Source organism: Colletes latitarsis, unplaced genomic scaffold, assembly GCF_051014445.1.
Source record: "Colletes latitarsis isolate SP2378_abdomen unplaced genomic scaffold, iyColLati1 scaffold0006, whole genome shotgun sequence".
NCBI classification, from domain to species: domain Eukaryota; kingdom Metazoa; phylum Arthropoda; class Insecta; order Hymenoptera; family Colletidae; genus Colletes; species Colletes latitarsis.
This window is the reverse complement of record NW_027488366.1, coordinates 21,799,895-21,810,104: the sequence shown is the minus strand read 5'-3', so window position 1 is coordinate 21,810,104 and position 10,210 is coordinate 21,799,895.

Genomic DNA, 10,210 nt, shown 5'->3' with positions numbered 1-10,210 from the left:
TGACCTCATCACACTCATACTTTCGCACACTTCACATACTCCTTGAACCGATCCTGGGTTATTTTCTGGTTTGGATCACATAGTAATGTGGTACCACACTGAAACAGTCGATTAAACCAGGTTTCGATCAATATTTTGTAGGATAACGCATGTTAGGTCTAGGTTAGGCCTGGGATTTGCCCTCATCAGGCTCATACTTTCGCATATTTCTCATACTTCATGGCTAGACCCTGGGCTATTTCTGGATTGGATCACGTAGTAATGAAGTAGAATACTGAAACAGTCAATTAAACCTGGTTTCGATCAATATTTTAGAGAATAATTCATGTTAGGTCTAGGTTAGGTCTGGGATTTGCTCTTATCAGGCTCATTCTTTCGCATATTTCTCATACTTGATGGCTAGATCCTGGGCTTTATCCGGATTGTATAACGTAGTAATGAAGTACAACACTGAAACAGTCAATTAAACCTGGTTTCCAACAATATTTTAGAGGATAACGCAAGGTAGGTCTGGGAGAGGCCTGGGATTTGACCTCGTCAGACTCATACTTTCGCACCCTTCACATACTCGTTGAACTGATCCTGGGTTTTTTCTGGTTTGGATCACGTAGTAATGTGGTACCGCACTGAAATAGTCGATTAAACCTGGTTTCGATCAATATTGTAGAGGATAACGCAAGTTAGGTCTGGGGTAGGTCTGGGATTTGACCTCATCAGACTCATACTTTCGCACACTTCACATACTCCTTGAACCGATCCTGGGTTATTTTCTGGTTTGGATCACATAGTAATGTGGTACCACACTGAAACAGTCGATTAAACCTGGTTTCGATCAATATTTTAGAGGATAACGCAAGGTAGGTCTGGGAGAGGCCTGGGATTTGACCTCGTCAGACTCATACTTTCGCACCCTTCACATACTCGTTGAACAGATACTGGGTTATTTTCTTGTTTGGATCACATAGTAATGTGGTACCACACTGAAACTGTCGATTAAACCAGGTTTCGATCAATATTTTAGAGAATAATTCATGTTAGGTCTAGGTTAGGTCTGGGATTTACTCTCATCAGGCTCATTCTTTCGCATATTACTCATACTTGATGGCTAGATCCTGGGCTTTTTCTGGATTGGATCACGTAGTAATGTGGGACCACACTGAAACAATCAATTAAACCTGGTCTTGATAAATATTTTAGAGGATAACGCATGTTAGGTCTGGGTTAGGTATAGGATTTGCCCTCGTCAGGCTCATACTTTCGCATATTTCTCATACTTCAAGGCTAGATCCTGGGCTGTTTCTGGATTGTATCACATAGTAATGTGGTACCACACTGAAACAGTCGATTAAACCAGGTTTCGATCAATATTTTAGAGGATAACGCATGTTAGGTCTGGGATAGGTCTGGGATTTGACCTCATCAGACTCATACTTTCGCATTCTTCACATACTTGTTGAACGGATCCTGGGTTTTTTCTGGTTTGGATCACGTAGTAATGTGGTACCACACTGAAACAATCAATTAAACCTGGTCTTGATAAATATTTTAGAGGATAGCGCATGTTAGGTCTAGGTTAGGCCTGGGATTTTCACTCATCAGACTCATACTTTCGCATTCTTCACATACTTGTTGAACGGATCCTGGGTTTTTTCTGGTTTGGATCACGTAGTAATGTGCGACCACACTGAAACAGTCAATTAAACCTGGTTTCGATCAATATTTTAGAAAATAATTCATGTTAGGTCTAGGTTAGGTCTGGGATTTACTCTCATCAGGCTCATTCTTTCGCATATTACTCATACTTGATGGCTAGATCCTGGGCTTTTTCTGGATTGGATCACGTAGTAATGTGGGACCACACTGAAACAATCAATTAAACCTGGTCTTGATAAATATTTTAGAGGATAACGCATGTTAGGTTTGGGTTAGGTCTAGGATTTGCCCTCATCAGGCTCATACATTCGCATATTTCTCATACTTCATGGCTAGATCCTGGGCTGTTTCTGGATTGTATCACGTAGTAATGTGGTACCACACTGAAACAGTCAATTAAACCTGGTTTATATCAATATTTTAGAGGATAACGCAAGTTAGGTCTGGGATAGGTCTGGGATTTGACCTCATCAGACTCATACTTTCGCACACTTCACATACTCGTTGAACAGATCCTGGGTTTTTTCTGGTTTGGATCACGTAGTAATGTGGTACCACACTGAAACGGTCAATTTAACCTGGTTTCGATCAATATTTTAGAGGATAACGCAAGTCAGGTCTGGGATAGGTCTGGGATTTGCCCTCATCAGGCTCATACATCCGCATTCTTCACATACTTGTTGAACTGATCCTGGGTTTTTTCTGGTTTGAATCACGTAGTAATGTGGTACCACACTGAGACGGTCAATTAAACCTGGTTTCGATCAATATTTTAGAGGATAACGCAAGTTAGGTCTGGGATAGGTCTGGGATTTGACCTAATCAGACTCATACTTTCGCACACTTCACATACTCCTTGAACAGATCCTGGGTTATTTTCTGGTTTGGATCACATAGTAATGTGGTACCACACTGAAACAGTCGATTAAACCAGGTTTCGATCAATATTTTGGAGGATAACGCAAGTTAGGTCTGGGATAGGTCTGGGATTTGACCTCATCAGACTCATACTTTCGCACACTTCACATACTCGTAGAAACAGATCCTGGGTTATTTTCTGGTTTGGATCACATAGTAATGTGGTACCACACTGAAACAGTCGATTAAACCAGGTTTCGATCAATATTTTGGAGGATAACGCATGTTAGGTCTAGGTTAGGCCTGGGATTTGCCATCATCAGGCTCATACTTTCGCATATTTCTCATACTTCATGGCTAGATCCTGGGCTCTTTCTGGATTGTATCGCGTAGTAATGTGGTACCACGCTGAAACAGTCAATTAAACCTGGTTTCGATCAATATTTTAGAGGATAACGCAAGTTAGGTCTGGGATAGGTCTAGGATTTGACCTAATCAGACTCATACTTTTGCACACTTCACATACTCGTAGAAACAGATCCTGGGTTATTTTCTGGTTTGGATCACACAGTAATGTGGTACAACACTGAAACAGTCGATTAAACCTGGTTTCGATCAATATTTTAGAGGATAACGCATGTTAGGTCTAGGTTTGCCCTGGGAATTTCACTCATCAGACTTATACTTTCGCATTCTTCACATACTTGTTGAACTGATCCTCGGTTTTTTCTGGTTTGGATCACGTAGTAATGTGGTACCACACTGAAACAGTCGATTAAACCTGGTTTCGATCAATATTTTAGAGGATAACGCATGTTAGGTCTATGTTAGCCCTGGGATTCTCACTCATCAGACTCATACTTTCGCATTCTTCACATACTTGTTGAACTGATCCTGGGTTTTTTCTGGTTTGGATCACGTAGTAATGTGGTACCGCACTGAAATAGTCGATTAAACCTGGTTTCGATCAATATTTTAGAGGATAACGCAAGTTAGGTCTGGGATAGGTCTGGGATTTGACCTCATCAGACTCATACTTTCGCACACTTCACATACTCCTTGAACAGATTCTGGGTTATTTTCTGGTTTGGATCACATAGTAATGTGGTACCACACTGAAACAGTCGATTAAACCTGGTTTCGATCAATATTGTAGAGGATAACGCAAGTTAGGTCTGGGGTAGGTCTGGGATTTGACCTCATCAGACTCATACTTTCGCACACTTCACATACTCCTTGAACCGATCCTGGGTTATTTTCTGGTTTGGATCACATAGTAATGTGGTACCACACTGAAACAGTCGATTAAACCAGGTTTCGATCAATATTTTGGAGGATAACGCATGTTAGGTCTAGGTTAGGCCTGGGATTTGCCCTCATCAGGCTCATACTTTCGCATATTTCTCATTCTTCATGGCTAGATCCTGGGCTCTTTCTGGATTGTATCACGTAGTAATGTGGTACCACGCTGAAACCGTCGATTAAACCTGGTTTCGATCAATATTTTAGAGGATAACGCAAGTTAGGTCTGGGATAGGTCTAGGATTTGCCCTCATCAGGCTCTTACTTTCGCATATTTCTCATACTTCATGGGTAGATCCTAGGCTATTTCTGGATTGGATCACGTAGTAAAGTGGTACCACACTGAAACATTCAATGAAACCTGGTCTGGATAAATATTTTAGAGGATAACGCATCTTAGGTCTGGGTTAGGTCTAAGATTGCCCTCATCTTCCCCTCATCAGGCTCACAGTTTAGCGTTCTTCACATACTTGTCGAACAGATCCTGGGTTTTTTCTGGTATGGATCACGAAGTAGTGTGGTACCACACTGAAACAGTCCATTAAACCTGGTTTCGATCAATATTTTAGAGGATAACGCAAGTTACGTCTGGGATAGGTCTGGGATTTGACCTCATCAGACTCATACTTTCGCACAGTTCACATACTCCTTGAACAGATCCTGGGTTATTTTCTGGTTTGGATCACATAGTAATGTGGTACCACACTGAAACAGTCGATTAAACCAGGTTTCGATCAATATTTTGGAGGATAACGCATGTTAGGTCTAGGTTAGGCCTGGGATTTGCCCTCATCAGGCTCATACTTTCGCATATTTCTCATACTTGATGGCTAGATCCTGGGCTTTTTCTGGATTGCATCACGTAGTAATGAAGTACAACACTGAAGCAGTCAATTAAACCTGGTTTTCATAAATATCTTAGAAGACAACGCAAGTTTGGTCTGGGATATGTCTGGAGTTTGCCCTCATCAGGCTCATACTTTCGCGTTTTTCACATACTTGTTGAAGAGGCCCTGGGTTTTTTCTGGTTTGGATCACGTAGTAGTGTGGTACCACGCTGAAACAGTCCATTAAACCAGGTTTCGATCAATATTTTGGAGGATAACGCATGTTAGGTCTAGGTTAGGCCTGGGATTTGCCATCATCAGGCTCATACTTTCGCATATTTCTCATACTTCATGGCTAGAACCTGGGCTCTTTCTGGATTGTATCGCGTAGTAATGTGGTACCACGCTGAAACAGTCAATTAAACCTGGTTTCGATCAATATTTTAGAGGATAACGCAAGTTAGGTCTGGGATAGGTCTAGGATTTGACCTAATCAGACTCATACTTTTGCACACTTCACATACTCGTAGAAACAGATCCTGGGTTATTTTCTGGTTTGGATCACATAGTAATGTGGTACCACACTGAAACAGTCGATTAAACCTGGTTTCGATCAATATTTTAGAGGATAACGCAAGTTAGGTCTGGGATAGGTCTGGGATTTGACCTCATCAGACTCATACTTTCGCACACTTCACATACTCCTTGAACAGATCCTGGGTTATTTTCTGGTTTGGATCACATAGTAATGTGGTACCACACTGAAACAGTCGATTAAACCAGGTTTCGATCAATATTTTGGAGGATAACGCATGTTAGGTCTAGGTTAGGCCTGGGATTTGCCCTCATCAGGCTCATACTTTCGCACACTTCACATACTCCTTGAACAGATCCTGGGTTATTTTCTGGTTTGGATCACATAGTAATGTGGTACCACACTGAATCAGTCGATTAAACCTGGTTTCGATCAATATTGTAGAGGATAACGCAAGTTAGGTCTGGGATAGGTCTGGGATTTGACCTCATCAGACTCATACTTTCGCACACTTCACATACTCCTTGAACAGATCCTGGGTTTTTTCTGGTTTGGATCACGTAGTAATGTGGTACCACACTGAAACAGTCGATTAAACCTGGTTTCGATCAATATTTTAGAGGATAACGCAAGTTAGGTCTGGGATAGGTCTGGGATTTGACCTCATCAGACTCATACTTTCGCACACTTCACATACTCCTTCAACAGATTCTGGGTTATTTTCTGGTTTGGATCACATAGTAATGTGGTACCACACTGAATCAGTCGATTAAACCTGGTTTCGATCAATATTGTAGAGGATAACGCAAGTTAGGTCTGGGATAGGTCTGGGATTTGACCTCATCAGACTCATACTTTCGCACACTTCACATACTCCTTGAACAGATCCTGGGTTATTTTCTGGTTTGGATCACATAGTAATGTGGTACCACACTGAAACAGTCGATTAAACCAGGTTTCGATCAATATTTTGGAGGATAACGCATGTTAGGTCTAGGTTAGGCCTGGGATTTGCCCTCATCAGGCTCATACTTTCGCATATTTCTCATACTTGATGGCTAGATCCTGGGCTTTTTCTGGATTGCATCACGTAGTAATGAAGTACAACACTGAAGCAGTCAATTAAACCTGGTTTCCATAAATATCTTAGAGGACAACGCAAGTTTGGTCTGGGATATGTCTGGGGTTTGCCCTCATCAGGCTCATACTTTCGCGTTTTTCACATACTTGTTGAAGAGACCCTGGGTTTTTTCTGGTTTGGATCACGTAGTAGTGTGGTACCACGCTGAAACATTCAATTAAACCTGGTCTGGATCAATATTTTAGAGGATAACGCATGTTAGGTCTAGGTTAGGTCTGGGATTTTCACTCATCAGACTCATACTACCGCATTCTTCACATACTTGTTGAACGGATCCTGGGTTTTTTCTGGTTTGGATCACGTAGTAATGTGGGACCACACTGAAACAGTCAATTAAACCTGGTTTCGATCAATATTTTAGAGAATAATTCATGTTAGGTCTAGGTTAGGCCTGGGATTTGCTCTCATCAGGCTCATTCTTTCGCATATTTCTCATACTTGATGGCTAGCTCCTGGGCTTTTTCTAGATTGCATCACATAGTAATGAAGTACAACACTGAAACAGTCAATTAACCCTGGTTTCCATCAATATCTTAGAGGACAACGTAAGTTAGGTCTGGGATATGTCTGGGATTTGCCGTCATCAGGCTCATACTTTCGCGTTTTTCACACACTTGTTGAACAGATCCTGGGTTTTTTCTGGTTTGGATCACGTAGTAGTGTGGTACCACGCTGAAACATTCAATTAAACCTGGTCTGGATCAATATTTTAGAGGATAACGCACGTTAGGTCTAGGTTAGGTCTGGGATTTTCACTCATCAGACTCATACTACCGCATTCTTCACATACTTGTTGAACGGATCCTGGGTTTTTTCTGGTTTGGATCACGTAGTAATGTGGTACCACACTGAAACAGTCGATTAAACCTGGTTTCGATCAATATTTTAGGGGATAACGCAAGTTAGGTCTGGGTGAGGTCTGGGATTTGATCTCATCAGACTCATACTTTCGCACACTTCACATACTCCTTGAACAGATCCTGGGTTATTTTCTGGTTTGGATCACATAGTAATGTGGTACCACACTGAAACAGTCGATTAAACCAGGTTTCGATCAATATTTTAGAGGATAACGCATGTTAGGTCTAGGTTAGGCCTGGGATTTTCACTCATCAGACTCATACTATTGCATTCTTCACATACTTGTTGAACGGATCCTGGGTATTTTCTAGTTTGGATCACGTAGTAACGTGGTACCACACTGAAACATTCAATTAAACCTGGTCTGGATAAATATTTTAGAGGTTAACGCATCTTAGGTCTGGGTTAGGTCTAAGATTTGCCCTCATCAGGCACACAGTTTAGCGTTTTTCACATACTTGTTGAACAGATCCTGGGTTTTTTCTGGTTTGGATCACGAAGTAGTGTGGTACCACACTGAAACATTCAATTAAACCTGGTCTTGATAAATATTTTAGAGGATAACGCAAGTTAGGTCTGGGATAGGTCTAGGATTTGCCCTCATCAGGCTCTTACTTTCGCATATTTCTCATACTTCATGGCTAGATCCTGGGCTATTTCTGGATTGGATCACCTAGTAAAGTGGTACCACACTGAAACATTCAATGAAACCTGGTCTGGATAAATATTTTAGAGGTTAACGCATCTTAGGTCTGGGTTAGCTCTATGATATGCCCTCATCAGGCTCACAGTTTAGCGTTTTTCACATACTTGTTGAACAGATACTGGGTTTTTTCTGGTTTGGATCACGAAGTAGTGTGGTACCACACTGAAACAGTCCATTAAACCTGGTTTCGCTCAATATTTTAGAGGATAACGCATGTTAGGTCTAGGTTAGGTCTGGGATTTGCTCTCATCAGGCTCATTCATTCGCATATTTCTCATACTTGATGGCTAGATCCTGGGCTTTTTCTGGATTGCATCACGTAGTAATGTAGTACCACACTGAAACAGTCAATGAAACCTGGTTTCCATCAATATTTTAGAGGACAGCGCAAGTTAGGTCTAGGTAAGGCCTGAGATTTTCACTGATCAGACTCATACTTTCGCATTCTTCACATACTTGTTGAACGGATCCTGGGTTTTTTCTAGTTTGCATCACGTAGTAATGTGGTACCACACTGAAACATTCAATTAAACCTGGTCTTGATAAATATTTTAGAGGATAACGCAAGTTAGGTCTGGGATAGGTCTAGGATTTGCCCTCATCAGGCTCTTACTTTCGCATATTTCTCATACTTCATGGCTAGATCCTGGGCTATTTCTAGATTGGATCACGTAGTAAAGTGGTACCACACTGAAACATTCAATGAAACCTGGTCTGGATAAATATTTTAGAGGTTAACGCATCTTAGGTCTAGGTTAGGTCTAAGATATGCCCTCATCAGGCTCACAGTTTAGCGTTTTTCACATACTTGTTGAACAGATCCTGGGTTTTTTCTGGTTTCGATCACATAGTAATGTGGTACCACACTGAAACAGTCGATTAAACCTGGTTTCGATCAATATTTTAGAGGATAACGCATGTTAGGTCTAGGTTTGCCCTGGGAATTTCACTCATCAGACTCATACTTTCGCATTCTTCACATACTTGTTGAACTGATCCTGGGTTTTTTCTGGTTTGGATCACGTAGTAATGTGGTACCACACTGAAACAGTCGATTAAACCTGGTTTCGATCAATATTTTAGAGGATAACGCATGTTAGGTCTATGTTAGCCCTGGGATTCTCACTCATCAGACTCATACTTTCGCATTCTTCACATACTTGTTGAACTGATCCTGGGTTTTTTCTGGTTTGGATCACGTAGTAATGTGGTACCGCACTGAAATAGTCGATTAAACCTGGTTTCGATCAATATTTTAGAGGATAACGCAAGTTAGGTCTGGGATAGGTCTGGGATTTGACCTCATCAGACTCATACTTTCGCACACTTCACATACTCCTTGAACAGATCCTGGGTTATTTTCTGGTTTGGATCACATAGTAATGTGGTACCACACTGAAACAGTCGATTAAACCAGGTTTCGATCAATATTTTGGAGGATAACGCATGTTAGGTCTAGGTTAGGCCTGGGATTTGCCCTCATCAGGCTCATACTTTCGCATATTTCTCATACTTCATGGCTAGATCCTGAGCTCTTTCTGGATTGTATCACGTAGTAATGTGGTACCACGCTGAAACCGTCAATTAAACCTGGTTTCGATCAATATTTTAGAGGATAACGCAAGCTAGGTCTGGGATAGGTCTAGGATTTGCCCTCATCAGGCTCTTACTTTCGCATATTTCTCATACTTCATGGCTAGATCCTAGGCTATTTCTGGATTGGATCACGTAGTAAAGTGGTACCACACTGAAACATTCAATGAAACCTGGTCTGGATAAATATTTTAGAGGATAACGCATCTTAGGTCTGGGTTAGGTCTAAGATTGCCCTCATCTTCCCCTCATCAGGCTCACAGTTTAGCGTTCTTCACATACTTGTCGAACAGATCCTGGGTTTTTTCTGGTATGGATCACGAAGTAGTGTGGTACCACACTGAAACAGTCCATTAAACCTGGTTTCGATCAATATTTTAGAGGATAACGCAAGTTAGGTCTGGGATAGGTCTGGGATTTGACCTCATCAGACTCATACTTTCGCACACTTCACATACTCCTTGATCAGATCCTGGGTTATTTTCTGGTTTGGATCACATATTAATGTGGTACCACACTGAAACAGTCGATTAAACCAGGTTTCGATCAATATTTTGGAGGATAACGCATGTTAGGTCTAGGTTAGGCCTGGGATTTGCCCTCATCAGGCTCATACTTTCGCATATTTCTCATACTTGATGGCTAGATCCTGGGCTTTTTCTGGATTGCATCACGTAGTAATGAAGTACAACAATGAAGCAGTCAATTAAACCTGGTTTCCATAAATATCTTAG